This window comes from Lactuca serriola, chromosome 8 (genome assembly GCF_051521515.1).
Source record: "Lactuca serriola cultivar US96UC23 chromosome 8, Lser_US96UC23_V15, whole genome shotgun sequence".
Lineage (NCBI taxonomy): Eukaryota > Viridiplantae > Streptophyta > Magnoliopsida > Asterales > Asteraceae > Lactuca > Lactuca serriola.
In genome coordinates, this window is record NC_136415.1 from 107,137,305 (window position 1) to 107,153,879 (window position 16,575).

General features: G+C 36.5%; 1 long non-coding RNA gene across 1 annotated transcript; it reads left to right on the top strand.

The window, feature by feature from the left end:
• Positions 1-657: 657 nt before the first annotated feature.
• LOC145069939 (uncharacterized) lies at positions 658-3,088 on the top strand. The gene is made up of 4 exons (XR_013689739.1): positions 658-844; positions 2,234-2,322; positions 2,534-2,592; positions 2,753-3,088. It is a non-coding gene; the product is annotated as an uncharacterized LOC145069939 (long non-coding RNA).
• The last annotated feature ends 13,487 nt before the right edge of the window (positions 3,089-16,575 follow it).

The following is a 16,575-nucleotide window of genomic DNA, read 5'->3' on the forward strand; positions in this document are numbered from 1 at the left end:
ATTTTTGATAGATAATACATGATGCAAAAAATATGAATGAATTATATTTTAAATGTTTTTTATTTTTATATGTTTTATCAAGTAATATATAACACAAATAAAAATATTTAAGGTCAAAATTGAAGAAAAAAGACTTTAAAAGTCAAAAGCGGACTATCATTTTGGGACGGAGGGAGTATTTATTTAGGAGTAAATAAAAGTGGGACTATTGCCACTGATGATAATGTTTATGTAAAATGTTATACATCAATGAAAAATGGATTAATAAAAGAACTAGGAAGTATAAAGTACGAGTCGAACCATTGTCAATTAAAGGGGAAAGTATGAACGCACCGCTCTATGACAACTTAGCTTAATGTAGCATTTACAACTTTTTCGCAAACATATATATATATATATATATATATATATATATATATATATATATATATATATATATATATATATATATATATATAATTCCTTTCATTATGGTGCCCTCTATAGCAATTTAACATGGTTTATTATACGCCACGTCGCGTACTCTGAAAGAAGCCATGGACATCGACCTCGATTCGAAATCGATTCATAGCGACTCATGTGTTAATGTGCCATTTCCTCTATATATATACCGTCCACCCTTTCCTTATTCATTTATCGATTCTTGTTCTCAATAAGGATAACTCTGACTTTGGCTACAAGAAAATCATTAACTGCATCGTCCATAGAAAAAAAACCAAATCGGTGACGGTGGTTGTGCTCGAACTCAATGTTGATATAAATTTCTAGTGCCTTCGCTTACCATTCCTGATCAATCTCTATTTTCTCCTCCTCCATTTCATTTTCACAAACAACAAGCGATGCGGTAATTTGCTTTATTGATAAATCACCCTTTTCAATTTTGTGATTTGTTTTACGTGTTGTTGTTTGAATTTCTTCCCTTCTATTAACTAAGGGTTCTATTTGAAGCCCTGATTTTGTCCATGATTTTGACTTCTAATTGTTCATGTTAACTTTTTTCATTTGAACTTTTTCAAGATCGTTTTCGAACTTAAAGACCCGGTGGTTGCGAGTACATATCTATAAACTCAAAACTCATCATTATTACATCGTTTTGTGTCCTTTACTGATTTCTTCGATGTGTTGGGTTGAACCCCAACTTTTGATGTGATGTTGTTACTGAAAAGACGATCTCTGGTCTCCTCTTCCTACACACATCATATTCTTCTCTTTCCAATAATTTACGTTCGAAGTATTGATCAACGGGTTTAGCATTAATTCATGCCCCTCTTATTTCCCTACATTATGGTGTCAAGGTGAGTTTTTTTTTTTCACGGATAAGGGTTAAAATACGTTTAATGTTGTTCCATATTAGGGTAATTGTACAAATTTCACTTAAAATTAGGTTTCTTGATTTTGGGGAAATTACTATGCGATTTATTATCACAAGTGAATGTGGTAAAGTTTATAGCCTCCGGATTTAGGGTACGTAGTTATACAGATTGTAGTCTATTTTCTCATGTAGTGTTGATAATGCAAATAACATGCCTTATTTATTTGTTAGTTCTTTTTTTTCCAAGTAGTTGTTCTTGTTTCTTGTAGAGATAATTCTCATTTCTTCTGAGTTTATATAAAACTACCCACTTGGACATTCCATGATATTAAAGAGATCAAAAATTTATAAGAAGGGAGTCAAGAAGTATGTGTTAAAACAAATTATTTGATAATTGTAATCGTAAGTCACAATCATCATTTTAAAATAGCCTCATCTTCTCCTTTTCTGCCGTGTTTACAAATCTGAGGCTCTATTATGAATTTTCATGATAATTTAGACATAAAGAACTTAGGTAGTGTTTGGTATGATGGAATCAGGGAAGGAACGAAATGGTTCATTCCATAGGAATGAGAAAAAATATGTGTTGTTGCATTGAAGTGAATATGTGAACTTAGGTGCTTTTTTATTTCATTGTGGAATCTAATGAAAAATCGCAATATTAACCGTTTTTATTTATGAAGTAATTAATAACACAATAACATTTCTGATTATGCATCACATTCATGTAAGTCTCCAATAGCTTGAAAAATATAGGCTAGAAATCGGAAAAGTAAAATTTGGCTTTAATTTGAATTTATCTTGTTGCACTTCATATTCTAATAATTGTATTGGCGTTCCCTGTTGTGGCTTAAAGGCGATTATAACATTTATCATGCAAATTTTAAACGATAGCCATTAAAATCTTTTGGAAAATTGCAGGGCATGTGACTACAACCGATCTCACTGGTTCCTTTAAGGATGGATCTGGAAGTCGAGTATCGTACCATGAGATTGACATTTGATTCAAGGTACGCTTGGTGCTTTGCTTTAGCTTCGTGATGTAGTTGCGAAATAAACCTAACTTTACATTTACAATTCACATTCTTATTTAATAATCTTTTCTATTGTTCCATATTTAGTAGAGGTTAGGCTTTATTTACCTTGACGGAGTCAGATTTATTTGACAGCACCTCAAATCCTTGTGGCCTTGTAAACTTACCTTGTAATTTTGAATGCTAGGATGCTGATTGAACATCTAAAGGTGTTGATTGCAGCAGTAAGCCCCAATCTAAGCTAAGGTGCAATTCTACTTCTTATATTAGTTAACCATTTACATGTGATTGCTACTTGTTTTTTTTTTTTTTTTTTTTTTTTTTTTTTTTTTTTTCAATTTCAGTTAAAATATACAAACTTTTCACATTTTATGATATTGATTTTAGTTTAAATTGACGAAAGCAGGGAATGTTATAGATATAGACTATATATTGTCAATGCGCAGTTGGAAAAAGTCTTCAGCTTCTAAGAATGAGTATGACCTAGTTTTAAAGAAGCCTAAAGGTGATTGTTAAAAGGAAGATGGAGGTTTAAAGCATTGGAACACATATAATGGAATTCATATAAATGACATCCATTTTTCAGCAAGGATGTCTTTGTATATGTATATTGAAAACAATCTGGATAAGGAAGTAAGAAAAAAATAAAATTTCTATGGAAGGAGGTATCTGTTACTATACAATAATTTTTCACAACCAAAACAGGAAAGTTAGTAATTTATTTGCTTATTATGGTGATGCCTTTTCTTATACATATATTTCATTTTGATTCTTCATATCTACATTATTTTTCATTTATTCTACATTTTAAAGAAAGACTGACCAAAACTCATGTATTACTGCATAAAATTTGGGTTGGGAGTGTGTTAATAGCCCCAAATATTTTATTTGTTGTGATTTCTATCTATATATGTCACACCCCAAACGAAGGATGACGGAAACGTCCGGGGGTGGAGGACTTCATGTACAGTATCACAACAACGTGTATAATAGTGCTCAAAGTAAATACAACCATCATAAATATAATTGAAAAAGTTACACCAAAGTATATGTTTACATGTTCCAAAATCAATTACATTATGATGACAAAAATAAATTGTTGACGGTTTAACGTCCCATCCTCAAAGCGCTGAAGTTTTCCTGTTTCACTGATTTCCTGAGAATACAAGTAGTTTTGATAAAGTGTCAATAATCAAGTTGGTGAGTTCATAAGAGTTTTGTTTGAAGTAGAAACCGTTTTCCTTGTAAAATCGATAGAGTTTGATTTCAAGAAAATCCAATATTTTCTTAGTTAAGTGTGAACAAAATATTCCTATATGATGCGTTAATGAACCCTAGAATGACCCGTAGATTTCCCCTATAATCGTCCAGTGTATATAAGTTATATAAGATTTAAGTTAGATAAAACGTTGAATATAGTGGGTCTGCCCTAGGTCCACAACCCAACGAGGAACAGGAGATGAGGCGGGCACCACCAATTCTAAGCCAATCAAGACTAATTTCTTATATGACTCAAGCATATACGCTCAATGATTATAGTTGAAGTCTAACAATTCTAGATGAAATATAGTTTTAAAATCATAATAACTATTTTATGTGAACTTGGTACTTTGTATCTGTACCCCTTTTTGTAATGAAAACCCGGTACTTTGTATGTGTACCCCTTTTTGTATAAAAACCCGGTACTTTGTATTTGTACCCCTTTTTGTATAAAAACCCGGTACTTTGTATCTGTACCCCCTTTTTGTATAAAAACCCGGTACTTTGGAATGTACCCCATTTATATAAAAACCCGGTACTTTGGAATGTACCCCATTTATATGATAACCCGGTACTTTGGAATGTACCCCATTCGTGTGAAAACCCTTTTGTAATGTAAATGATCATAAACTATACCTATTATAGTTTATCAAAATGTTTGAAATGTATATGCAACCTAACTATACTTATTATAGTTTAGTATGTTTATTTGTGGTGTATAAGAACCCTTTCTATGTAAGTCAAATGTATAGTACAATATAGCTATGTTTATCTTGCTTTGTTTTGTACTAACGATTATGATGGAGGATTCTTATAAATTCAGTAAGTAATTTCCTATTATAAAAATATATCATTACAAGAAATACATGTACTATATGAAGTCATCAAAGATTTAACACTTTGCTCAACATGTTACAAAGTGTTTTGAAAGTTAGAAGCTGTTAACTAACTTTTAACCTTTCTGCACTGTTTAAGAAAAATCATAGAAGTCGAAAACTAGGTCCGTAAATTCTGAGAGTTCTTAAATTGTGTCTAGTTTACTCATAATTTTTATCATGATTTTTGGAAGCCTTTAAATTATGTTAAAGTGCTCATATTCACAGACTGGTCCAGACTTGTGTTTGAAAAGACAGGCTGTTTTTTAAAAATCACCATAAATTGTAGATAAATCGTGTGGAGATGTGCAAGTAGTCATTTTAAAGCTAAGAAGTGGAACTACTTGCACCTAAAACAGTTTTGTAACCTAAAATGATTAAGTTGTCTAAAACAGTCCGTGAATGGAGTTGAACTTTTCTGATGAAGGCTGTTAGAAAAGTTTGGTTATGTTCTTGGTGTTTTAACTTGTATTCCCCCCCCCCCCCCCCCTAAAAACTTGAGAAAACATGAAAATGTAGGGGTATGAAATCAACTTGAGTGATTTCAGTAGATTGATGTTGAAGAAGAGAAGTGTTCAACTCAAGAACACTTGAAGAATCACTTGAAGGTTCGAAGATCTAACAAGAATGTGATGATGTTTGTGTAAGAAATCAATGATTTGAGTAGAATGAAGTGTAATAATCACAAGGAGGATGAATTATACTTACCAAGAGAAGAATAAAGCTTGAAAATCAGCCTTGGAGTCTTGAAATAGAGAGAAAAAGTTTGAGAGAAAAGTTGTGTTGTATTTTTGGTGAAATGAGAGAAAGTGAAAGAAAATAAGGAGAGAGGATGAATGTCCAGCTCTCAAAATGTGGGAATGACTTGTGAGTGAGGTGAAAAGGACAAGGAAGTGACAAGGTATGGTGGGGAGGAGTGTGGGTAGTCATGGAGTGGGTATGGTGGTTGGTTGTGTCATAGAATAAAGGAAAGTCAACACTCCACCTCTTGTACTTCACCCACTCTTTTTGGATAAGGTTTTATCCTTTAAAACGTGATAAATCATTTATTATGGGTCCTAATATGTTAAAATAAAGTTTTGGGTGAAAATCCCGCGTTAAAATAATTGAAAACGAAGCTAAAATGAAGTCGTAGTCAAAAATCTGAAAGAAAAAGGCTAACAGCGAAGCTTCTCGGAAGGGGGCCGAAGGTTCGGTCCCTTCTGATGTTGGGTCCGAAGCGAGGCGATGCGAAACAATAGGAAGCGAGAAGGAGGCTTGGTCCGAAGTCATCAGAAGCGAACTAGACCGAGGGGCAATATGGAGCGAAATGGACCGAATGAACAGTACCTTCGGGTTCGGTTCCAGGAGCCTTCGGGTTCGGTTCTCAGCAGGTTCGGGTTCGGCTCAGGAGGGTTCGGTCCCTAAGAGGACTTTCGGCCCTAAGAGGGGTTTCGGGTCCTTAAGCCTATTTTGTCCGTTTTTGCCCCGTTTTAAGCCGTTTTTGACCCGGTTAAGGGTCGGAATGACCCGAATGTCTTCAAAAAGTTATAGAAACTTTTGAGAGAGATTTGGGAGAGATTTGACATTCTTGGAGAGATTTCACATACAAAGTGATATTTGGGAGAGATTTCACATACTTAGAGAGATTTGGGAGAGATTTGACATACAAAGAGATATTTGGGAGAGATTTCACATACTTAGAGAGATTTGGGAGAGATTTGACATTCTTGGAGAGATTTCACATACAAAGAGATATTTGGGAGAGATTCCTCATACTTGGAGAGATTTGGGAGAGATTCTCGATAAGAAGAGATAGAGTGAAAACGATTGAGAGCGGTTTCGTGTGTGACAAATGTGAGTGTCCGGCTTCGCAATGCAAGGTCCGTAAACCCCGTTAAGCCTTGTTTAAGGATCTTACACACTCCCGATGAGTATGCAACATTGTTTTATCGGTTTGGTTCGTCACTTACCACAGTTTTTGGTTAAGGAGATCTAGATGTACGTACTTTTCGATTTATGATCTCTCATTAGAATAGCGAGTTGTTTAGTAATTACATAACGTAAGCCCTAGTACACAAGGGTTAGTTGAGTTGACCGGTTTGACTTGTTGACTTTATTTGACTTTGAATTGACCAGAATTTGACGGTTGTCACATCATCCCCCTGTTAGAGGGAATTTCGTCCCGAAATTTGCACTTTGAATGGGGATCTAAGAATTCGGAGGAAAGATGGGGGAAACTTTTCGCAATACAAGAAATTGATTATGGTGTGGAATAACCCGCCTGATGTCACATGTCGGCCTTGGAATTTCTTATTGTTTATGCTCTCAGTTTAATCCTTGGCATTACTACTATGCATGCTTTAATCGATGCTAGATTTAACATATAAAGAAGTTTAGAATTTAAACGTCGATGTTAGAAACACGTATTGATATTTGCGGGTTCCAGGGTGGTCTCTCCTTCGGTGATCGCAAGCACCCTTCCACCACCACTGGCATCTCTTGTTCTTGGGCAGTCCCTTTTAAAGTGTCCCGTTTCTCCACACTTGTAACAGGCGGGGCTTACTCCAAAGCCAGGGACCTGGTTGATGGGTCGTGCTGGTGCCTTACAGAAACGAATAGTGTGCCCCTCTCTGTCGCAGTTTTTGCAATGCATCTTTCGGCAAGCCCTAGTGTGATGAAAGTTACACGTGTTGCATTTCGGAAGGGTTCCAGCGTATTGTTTCATGGGAGTTGGCGTGGTGAGGGTTGTGGCAGCATGAACATCAAAAATTGGCGTGGTTGTCGTAGTGTCATGGCTGGCACGATGGTCGATGAGTTGTTGTGCCAACTCCTTGGCGCTGTAGAAGGTAGTTGGTCTTGAGGCCAATACACTATCATGAATCTGGGATGATAGCCCGCAAAGGTATCGTTCTACCCTTTTCTCCTCTGGGGTGACCATTGCGGGACAGAGGAGTGCTAGGCCATTGAATCGGGCGGTATAAGCTTCGAGATCCGTCCCCGACATTTTGAGGTTCCAGAGTTCCTCTTCTAGTTTTTGCACTTCGCCTCTTGGGTAATATTCTTTCAGCATCAAAGCTTTTAAATCCTACCAGCTTATAGAGTTAGCCACTGCAGGAGTAAGCGACTTAACTCTGCCGTTCCACCAAGTAAGAGCTTTTCTTGTGAAGGTGAATGTCGCATACTTGACCTTGCTCACTTCGGGACAAGCACAGATTTTGAAGACTGCTTCGGTCCTTTCGAACCATTGCATCAGCGTGATGACGCCCCCGCTTCCGTCGAAAGGATCGGGTTTGCCATTCGTGACGTCTTTGTAAGAACACTCCTTAGTACGCCCCGTGCTGTCCCCCTGATTCGAGTTCGTATTCCCGGATCCGGAACCGCCGGAACCATTTGTACCTATTTGCGACATTTCTGCCACCACGGCTGCTGTTACTGCAGCCTGAAACATCACAGGATCAAACTCCGGAGGTGGTGGCGGAGGGGGCGGTGCTGTGCTGCCGGAGGATCTGGGTGTTTTCCTTCGTGGCATAGTTCTGTCATAAGTTTGCAAAAAAAAATGATCAGATGGTAAGTTTCTACTAGCAAAGACAAGTCAGTTGTTATTGAGTTAGATTTTTCTGCATTATGCTCCGATTTAAGAATGCCTTATATGTAATTCATAAAGGAAGTCCATATAAATGAACTTCATGAGTTTAGTAGGTTTTGTATCCAAGTGAAACCTTGAAATTTGATCCAACCTTTGAAAGAGAATTGGGAACGATCCTAGAGTTAAGTTACTATAGTCCAACAACTTGACTAGAGTGGGTTTCAGATAGACTCCTATGGTAGCATGATGGAAGTATTTGAACAAGGGGTGACACAGAATTTAGCTGACTGACAATGTCATTTATGTTTAAGATGTAATAGGCTTGGGAAAATTGACCTTGTAGAGGGTCTTGCATCACATTCGGAGCAGGAGAGTTTTGGCCGCCTAAAGGCCTAACCAAAAGTACCTACAGTACAAGATAGTTTCATAGAGAATGTCACATAGGACATAGATAGGAAAAATGATTCCTTTTTAACAGGTAAAGAAAGTAAGGCATCTACTACTGGCGGCGGTCATCCCTCTAGTGAACCCCTAGTTCAGCTAGTTGCCGCTCCATATCAAGCATGTGCCTTTTGTATACCCTCTGGCGTACTCAGAGTTCTATGACTTCGGTTCGTGTTTCAGCCAGTGCTTGCAGCCGGGTTTCATGGTCTCTCTCAGATTTTTCACGAGTGTGTTCAAGGCGATTGGTGCGGATTGTATGCATTCTTGCAATTACATCGACCTCTACGATATGATGGAGAGTTGTTCTGCCCTAAATCTCATTTCGGGCAACTCTACTGACCTAGATTGGAATAATTCTATCTGTTGAGCTTCCTTCGCTTATGTCGTAGAAGCTTCGGTCTCCACTAAACGGCATAGGTTGGGCTTGCTCTTCGCTCCAGGTTTCCAAGCATTCTACCCAAGGAGGCGTCGGGCCTTGAAAAGCCGGACGAGGGTTAGGATTCGGAACAAGAGCCATCGGGGTAGGTTCTCCACTTCAGGGTCGGAGTTAGAACCATCAACAAAGCCTTCAGCTTAGTGACCATCCACAGGGATTGGGTAATCATTCCCTGGCTCCTCTCCGAGCCATTCAGTATTGTCGTGGTTAGGGTAGTACGGGTCGTCGTGGGGATGGAATCCAGCCACGATATCTTCGCGAGAAAAAGGGAATATAAGAAATAACTAAGTAGACGTACTAATTAGATAATTATAAGATGATCTTTATCAGGTACTTCAATACATTGTTTAGTGCATACTAGTCATATGTATTGGGACATGATAGACCTTCGAATAAGCGACCCTAACTCTAAATCCCCAATCCAACGAGAACTGGAAGTAAAGCAAAGATCCACAGATTCTAAGTCTATGACGTCCTAGATACATATAATTTTAATGTATCCACTAAGCAATTATTGACCTATTGATAAAAATCTATTTAGTTCTCAGATAAGTAATTATAATAACGCAAAATACCCCTATGGTATTTCATTGTGGTAGTGTTGGTAAGCTTTTAGACTTGTTGCCACATCACAACCATTCTTGGGCGTATGCTAATCACTCCTCGGACCAGCATAGTTGATTAGGCTATGCCACTCCCAAGATTGACTATACATCCCCGAGCTTACCTGTGATATCCAACAATCATTACTTTTGTTTTGTTCTAGAATGATCCTGAACTTAGTATGTATGCATGCATGTATACTTTTAATAAGAAACTATTTATTTCTAAAAGTATAGTTGTTTTGAAAACTTTAAATCAGAGACTCTAGTCCCAATGTATTTATAGTTTGTATATCTTATGTGGTTCGATATATTGAGTTCACTATAAACAATGCTCTGATACCAATCTGTCACACCCCCAAACGAAGGATGGCGGAAACGTCCGGGGGTGGAGGACTTCATGTACAGTATCACAACAACGTGTATAATAGTGCTCAAAGTAAATACAACCATCATAAATATAATTGAAAAAGTTACACCAAAGTATATGTTTACATGTTCCAAAATCAACTACATTATGATGACAAAAATAAATTGTTGACGGTTTAACGTACCATCCTCAAAGCGCTGAAGTTTTCCTGTTTCACTGATTTCCTGAGAATACAATTAGTTTTGAAAAAGTGTCAACAGTTAAGTTGGAGAGTTCATAAGAGTTTTGTTTGAAGTAGAAACCGTTTTCCTTGTAAAATCGATAGAGTTTGATTTCAAGAAAATCCAATATTTTCTTAGTTAAGTGTGAACAGAATATTCCTATATGATGCGTTAATGAACCCTAGAATGACCTGTAGATTTCCCCTATAATCGTCCAACGTATATAAGTTATATAAGATTTAAGTTAGATAAAACGTTGAATATAGTGGGTCTGCCCTAGGTCCACAACCCAACGAGGAACAGGAGATGAGGCGGGCACCACCAATACTAAGCCAATCAAGACTAATTTCTTATATGACTCAAGCATATACGCTCAACGATTATAGTTGAAGTCTAACAATTCTAGATGAAATATAGTTTTAAAATCATGATAACTATTTTATGTGAACCTGGTACTTTGTATCCGTACCCCTTTTTGTAATAAAAACCCGGTACTTTGTATCTGTACCCCTTTTTGTATAAAAACCCGGTACTTTGTATCTGTACCCCTTTTTGTATAAAAACTTGGTACTTTGTATCTGTACCCCCTTTTTGTATAAAAACCCGGTACTTTGGAATGTACCCCATTTATATAAAAACCCGGTACTTTGGAATGTACCCCATTTATATGATAACCCGGTACTTTGGAATGTACCCCATTCGTGTGAAAACCCTTTTGTAATGTAAATGATCATAAACTATACCTATTATAGTTTATCAAAATGTTTGAAATGTATATGCAACCTAACTATACTTATTATAGTTTAGTATGTTTATTTGTGGTGTATAAGAACCCTTTCTATGTAAGTCAAATGTATAGTACAATATAGCTATGTTTATGTTGCTTTGTTTTGTACTAACGGTTATGATGGAGGATTCTTATAAATTTAGTAAGTAATTTCCTATTATAAAAATATATCATTACAAGAAATACATGTACTATATGAAGTCATCAAAGATTTAACACTTTGCTCAACATGTTACAAAGTGTTTTGAAAGTTAGAAGCTGTTAACTAACTCTTAACCTTTCAGCACTGTTTAAGAGAAAAATTATAGAAAAATCATACGAAGTCGAAAACTAGATCCGTAAATTCTGAGAGTTCCTAAATTGTGTCTAGTTTACTCATAATTGTTATCATGATTTTTGGACGCCTTTAACTTGTATTAAAATGCTCATATTCACAGACTGGTCCGGACTTGTGTTTGAAAAGACAGACTGTTTTGTAAAAATCACCATAAATTGTAGAAACATCGTGTGGAGATGTGCTAGTAGTCATTTTAAAGCTGAGAAGTGGAACTATTTGCACCTAAAATATTTTTGAAAACTAAAATGTTTAAGTTGTCCAAAGCAGTCCGTGAATGGAGTTGAACTTTTCTGATGAAGGCTGTTAGAAAAGTTTAGTTATGTTCTTGGTGTTTTAACTTGTATTCCCTCCCTAAAAACTTGAGAAAACATGAAAATGTAGGGGTATGAACTCACCTTGAATGATTTCAGTAGATTGATGTTGAAGAAGAGAAGTGTTCAACTCAAGAACACTGGAAGAATCACTTGAAGGTTCGAAGATCTAACAAGAATGTGATGATGTTTGTGTAAGAAATCAATGATTTGAGTAGAATGAAGTGTAATAATCACAAGGAGGATGAATTATACTTACCAATAGAAGAATAAATCTTGAAAATCAGCCTTGGAGTCTTGAAATGGAGAGAAAAAGTTTGAGAGAAAAGTTGTGTTGTATTTTTGGTGAAATGAGAGAAAGTGAAAGAAAATAAGGAGAGAGGATGAATGTCCAGCTCTCAAAACGTGGGAATGACTTGTGAGTGAGGTGAAAAGGACAAGGAAGTGACAAGGTATGGTGGGGAGGAGTGTGGGTTAGTCATGGAGTGGGTATGGTGGTTGCTTGTGTCATAGAATAAAGGAAAGTCAACACTCCACCTCTTGTACTTCAACCACTCTTTTTGGATAAGGTTTTATCCTTAAAAACGTGATAAATCATTAATTATGGGTCCTTATATGTTAAAATAGAGTTTTGGGTGAAAATCCCGTGTTAAAATAATTAAAAACAAAGCTAAAATGAAGTCGTAGTTGAAAACCGGAAAGAAAAAGGCTAACAGCGAAGCTCCTCGGAAGGGGGCCGAAGGTTCGGTCCCTTCTGATGCTGGGTACGAAGCGAGGCGATGCGAAACAGTACGAAGCGAGAAGGAGGCTCTGTCCGAAGTCATCAGAAGCGAACTAGACCGAGGGGCAATATGGAGCGAAATGGACCGAATGAACAGTACCTTCGGGTTCGGTTCCAGGAGCCTTCGGGTTCGGTTCTCAGCAGGTTCGGGTTCGGCTTAGGAGGGTTCGGTCCCTAAGAGGACTTTCGGCCCTAAGAGGGGTTTCGGGTCCTTAAAAGGGGTTTCGGGTCCTTAAGCCTATTTTGTCCGTTTTTGCCCCGTTTTAAGCCGTTTTTGACCCGGTTAAGGGTCGGAATGACCCGAATGACTTCAAAAAGTTACGGAAACTTTTGAGAGAGATTTGGGAGAGATTTGACATTCTTGGAGAGGTTTCACATACAAAGAGATATTTGGGAGAGATTTCACATACTTAGAGAGATTTGGGAGAGATTTGACATTCTTGGAGAGATTTCACATACAAAGAGATATTTGGGAGAGATTTCACATACTTAGAGATTTGGGAGTGATTTGGCATTCTTGGAGAGATTTCACATACAAAGAGATATTTGGGAAAGATTCCTCATACTTGGAGAGATTTGGGAGAGATTCTCGATAAGAAGAGATAGAGTGAAAACGATTGAGAGCGGTTTCGTGTGTGACAAATGTGAGTGTCCGGCTTCGCAATGCAAGGTCCGTAAACCCCGTTAAGCCTTGGTTAAGGATCTTACACACTCCCGATGAGTATGCAACATTGTTTTTTCGGTTTGGTTCGTCACTTACCACAGTTTTAGGTTAAGGAGATCTAGATGTACGTACTTTTCGATTTATGATCTCTCATTAGAATAGCAAGTTGTTTAGTAATTAAATAACGTAACCCTGGTACACAAGGGTTAGTTGAGTTGACCGGTTTGACTTGTTGACTTTATTTGACTTTGAATTGACCAGAATTTGATGGTTGTCACAATATATCATCATTTCAGCTAAATGTATAATGAAATGGGAAAAATAAAGTAGCATACTCGAGTAGATATTTCAATTACATAATGCATCAGCGGGTACATATCTTAGCAGCAACTGGGGAGGACAATGCGGAGTTATAGTTAGACTACGCATGACAGTCATCGAGAAATTTGTACAATTTGAGAATAAAGTAAAGAGAGAAACTTCCATATCTATGGATGGTGGTGATTTTCACCCAATAACTTGTTATGTTATGAATTATATGAAATCACTGGTGGATTACAGTAAAACAATAAGCTCATTGTCACCAAAAGTAGAAATCATCACTCTGGTTCTTTGCAGGTTGATAAGCAAATAATTTAGGTGTCATACCATTGTAATTTCATTTCTTTATCCCTCATAGGAATGTAATTTCATTTTCATGCACTGTCAATGTACTTTTATCGCCATACCAATAACAACATACATGGTTCTTTACCGGTAATATCCCCATACTTGGAATTTTTTACCTTTAATAGCGATGTACTTACATTTGACAATCCAAAAGAAATACCTAATATACCCTTTATGGGTCGTGCTTAGCCAGGGCCTCGAAAATTTTCTAATTTATATATATATATATATATATATATATATATATATATATATATATATATATAATTTGGTTAAAACTCGGGCCTTATTTTTTACCGGGCATTATGTGGTGGAACACCTTGAAGCCTCTTAGGACTAGGTCTGGATTGAGTTTTGAACATTGAATAGTCGATCTATAAAATGTCATAGCATATAGGATCATGTCGATTCTTTGTTGGAAATTTATGAGGAATAAATTGCAAGTTTGCAATTTTCTTTGTACTATACTAATGGAAAGAAGAAACTTTTATGAGTTTATAAGGCTTCTGTAACGGTAAGTCTTAAAAGGCTTTAGTGAATATTAAATAATGAAGAACTTCTGTTTTTGACTGGATTCGGGTCATATTAGGTTTGGACAGGGACGGACGCAGGAATTGATAGTAGGTATTGCTGAATTTGTTTTCCTATCAAACATAATATAAAACCGAAAGACAATTCATTACGTCTTATACAAATAAGCAATCCATTACATAAAATTTAAAAACATAACAACGATTTATCATCTATTACTATTTAAATTTTTCATCTTCATGCATACATCTTTTGAAACCGTTCCATTACCTTTACATTCTCAACTTTCATAAGTGCTTTGGTCTCAAAAGATCAAAACAATGTGTCGTTTAAAAACTTATCGCCAATCTTGTTGTGCAAGTTGGTCCTCAGGAGCTTCATCTTTGAAAACCATCTTTCTACACTCGTGGTGGCTACAGGTAATATCAATGCCAACTTTAAAAGCTTATAAACCAAAGGATAAGACCGATGTTTCCCTGTACTAACTATCAAACGAGAAAAGTTAGAAATTCCTTTCAAACTAGTGAAGAGCTTTTCTTTGATACAAGAGTTATAAAATATCTCAAGTTGTCCTTCAAGCTCTATCATATCCGAATCATCAAATTCATACTTGTACAACTTACTTAACCTCAACAACTTTGATTTGTCAAATTGTGAAAATAAGCCACAAGGGTTGAAAGCACCCCATGTATTCTAGTAACTGGGTGGTTGGTTCACTAAATCGGTCCCGATATTCTGTAAGTTGCATATTCACCACTGTGTTGAAGATTTCAACCTCAAAATATGAACTCTATTAGTCTTTGTGGTCTTACGGTTTCTCACACCAACATACAAATATTCCATATCTAAAATATCAATATTGTGTGTTTGACAAAAAGAGGATACCTTTGGAAAAATGCTAGCAAACCCCGTGTTTCTTAAAGATTTCAATGCCTCCATTGTCCCTGTAACCATCAAAGCCACTTCTAAAATGTCTAGATCTTTCATTTGAAGTTTCTTTGACAATGTACCCATGAGGCATAAAATCTCATACATCATATCTAAGTAAAACAAGAAGTCATATGATTTAAAATTAGCTAAGATTTTAGATGCTTGTTCACGGTTTGCTAATGACCCTACATCCTCTTTCACAAATTCTAAAACTACAAGAACATCCTCAAACAACTTCATCAAACTTGTGAGTGTGTTGAAATGTGAACCCTATCTTGTATCTCCCACTCGAACTGTTGGATTAGTGTCTAAGTCCATAACTATATTTGGTATGTACTGTGACCCGATTGGCATGGTCCATTTGGGTTGCATGGCATCATGCATTTGGATAGACTAAAATGAGAGAAATAACACTTAAGGTTTATTAATATATTATAAGTTCTAATATATCAATAAGATTATTTAATTAGTATTGATCAAGAATTAATTTGGAATTAATTAAGTGATCAAAAGGAGACTAATTAAATATATGGGTTGATTGTGTAAATCATCCATACTTGTATAGTGGGCTAATGCTCCATGGATTATCAAGTTGGGCTAAAACCCGTAGGATGCTCCATGGTGTTTTTATACCCACGGATCATGGAAATGAAAGGCCATGACAATAAGGGTTTACATGGCGTAACCCTAATTGTGACACACTATATAAGCATCTTATTCTTCCAAAAATCAGGCACTATGATGGAATGGTGAGGGCTAGCTGATTTCATGAAGTGTCTCATTTCTCTCAAGTTATTCTAAGTGTATTTGATGTTGTGTGAACCATTTGAGGTGTCACACTTAGGGCACTAGGCTCTTGAGCTCCATGGAATCAAACTATATAGAAAAGGTTTGTATTCTATCTAGTTTTGTTATACTAGTACTTATGATTGTATGCTAGTTAGGGTAATACCTTGGAATATTCATATTTGCATGTATAATAGAGAAAACATAAATCCAAGGTATTTAGGGTTGCATGTACACTTAAGAGTGTTAGAATGCTCAAAACTAATAGTGGTATTCGAGCCTAGGCTTGTTTTCTTGTTATACTTGCAAAATTGGCTGAAAAATCGAAGTTTGTTGCTGTCTGCTCAGCAGACTCGCCGAGTCCATGAAGGGACTCGACGAGTCCAAGGCTAAATTCATCCAACTCGCCGAGTTTGTTCATGCACTCGATGAGTTGGACCCCCAGGCAGCATATCTTTGATTGTTTTGGCTGGAATTGGACTAGGAACATTACCCTAAGTTGTTTTTCAACTTAGAAACCTGTTTTTGATATGGTAGTGTTAATGCAAATCCAATTTCAAAGATAATTGTCAATAGATTCATGGTTTGTATTAGTTTAATGGTTAGGCTAATTACATGAAAAATTTTAATTGAATTATCTTGTTCTTATGAGTTGCT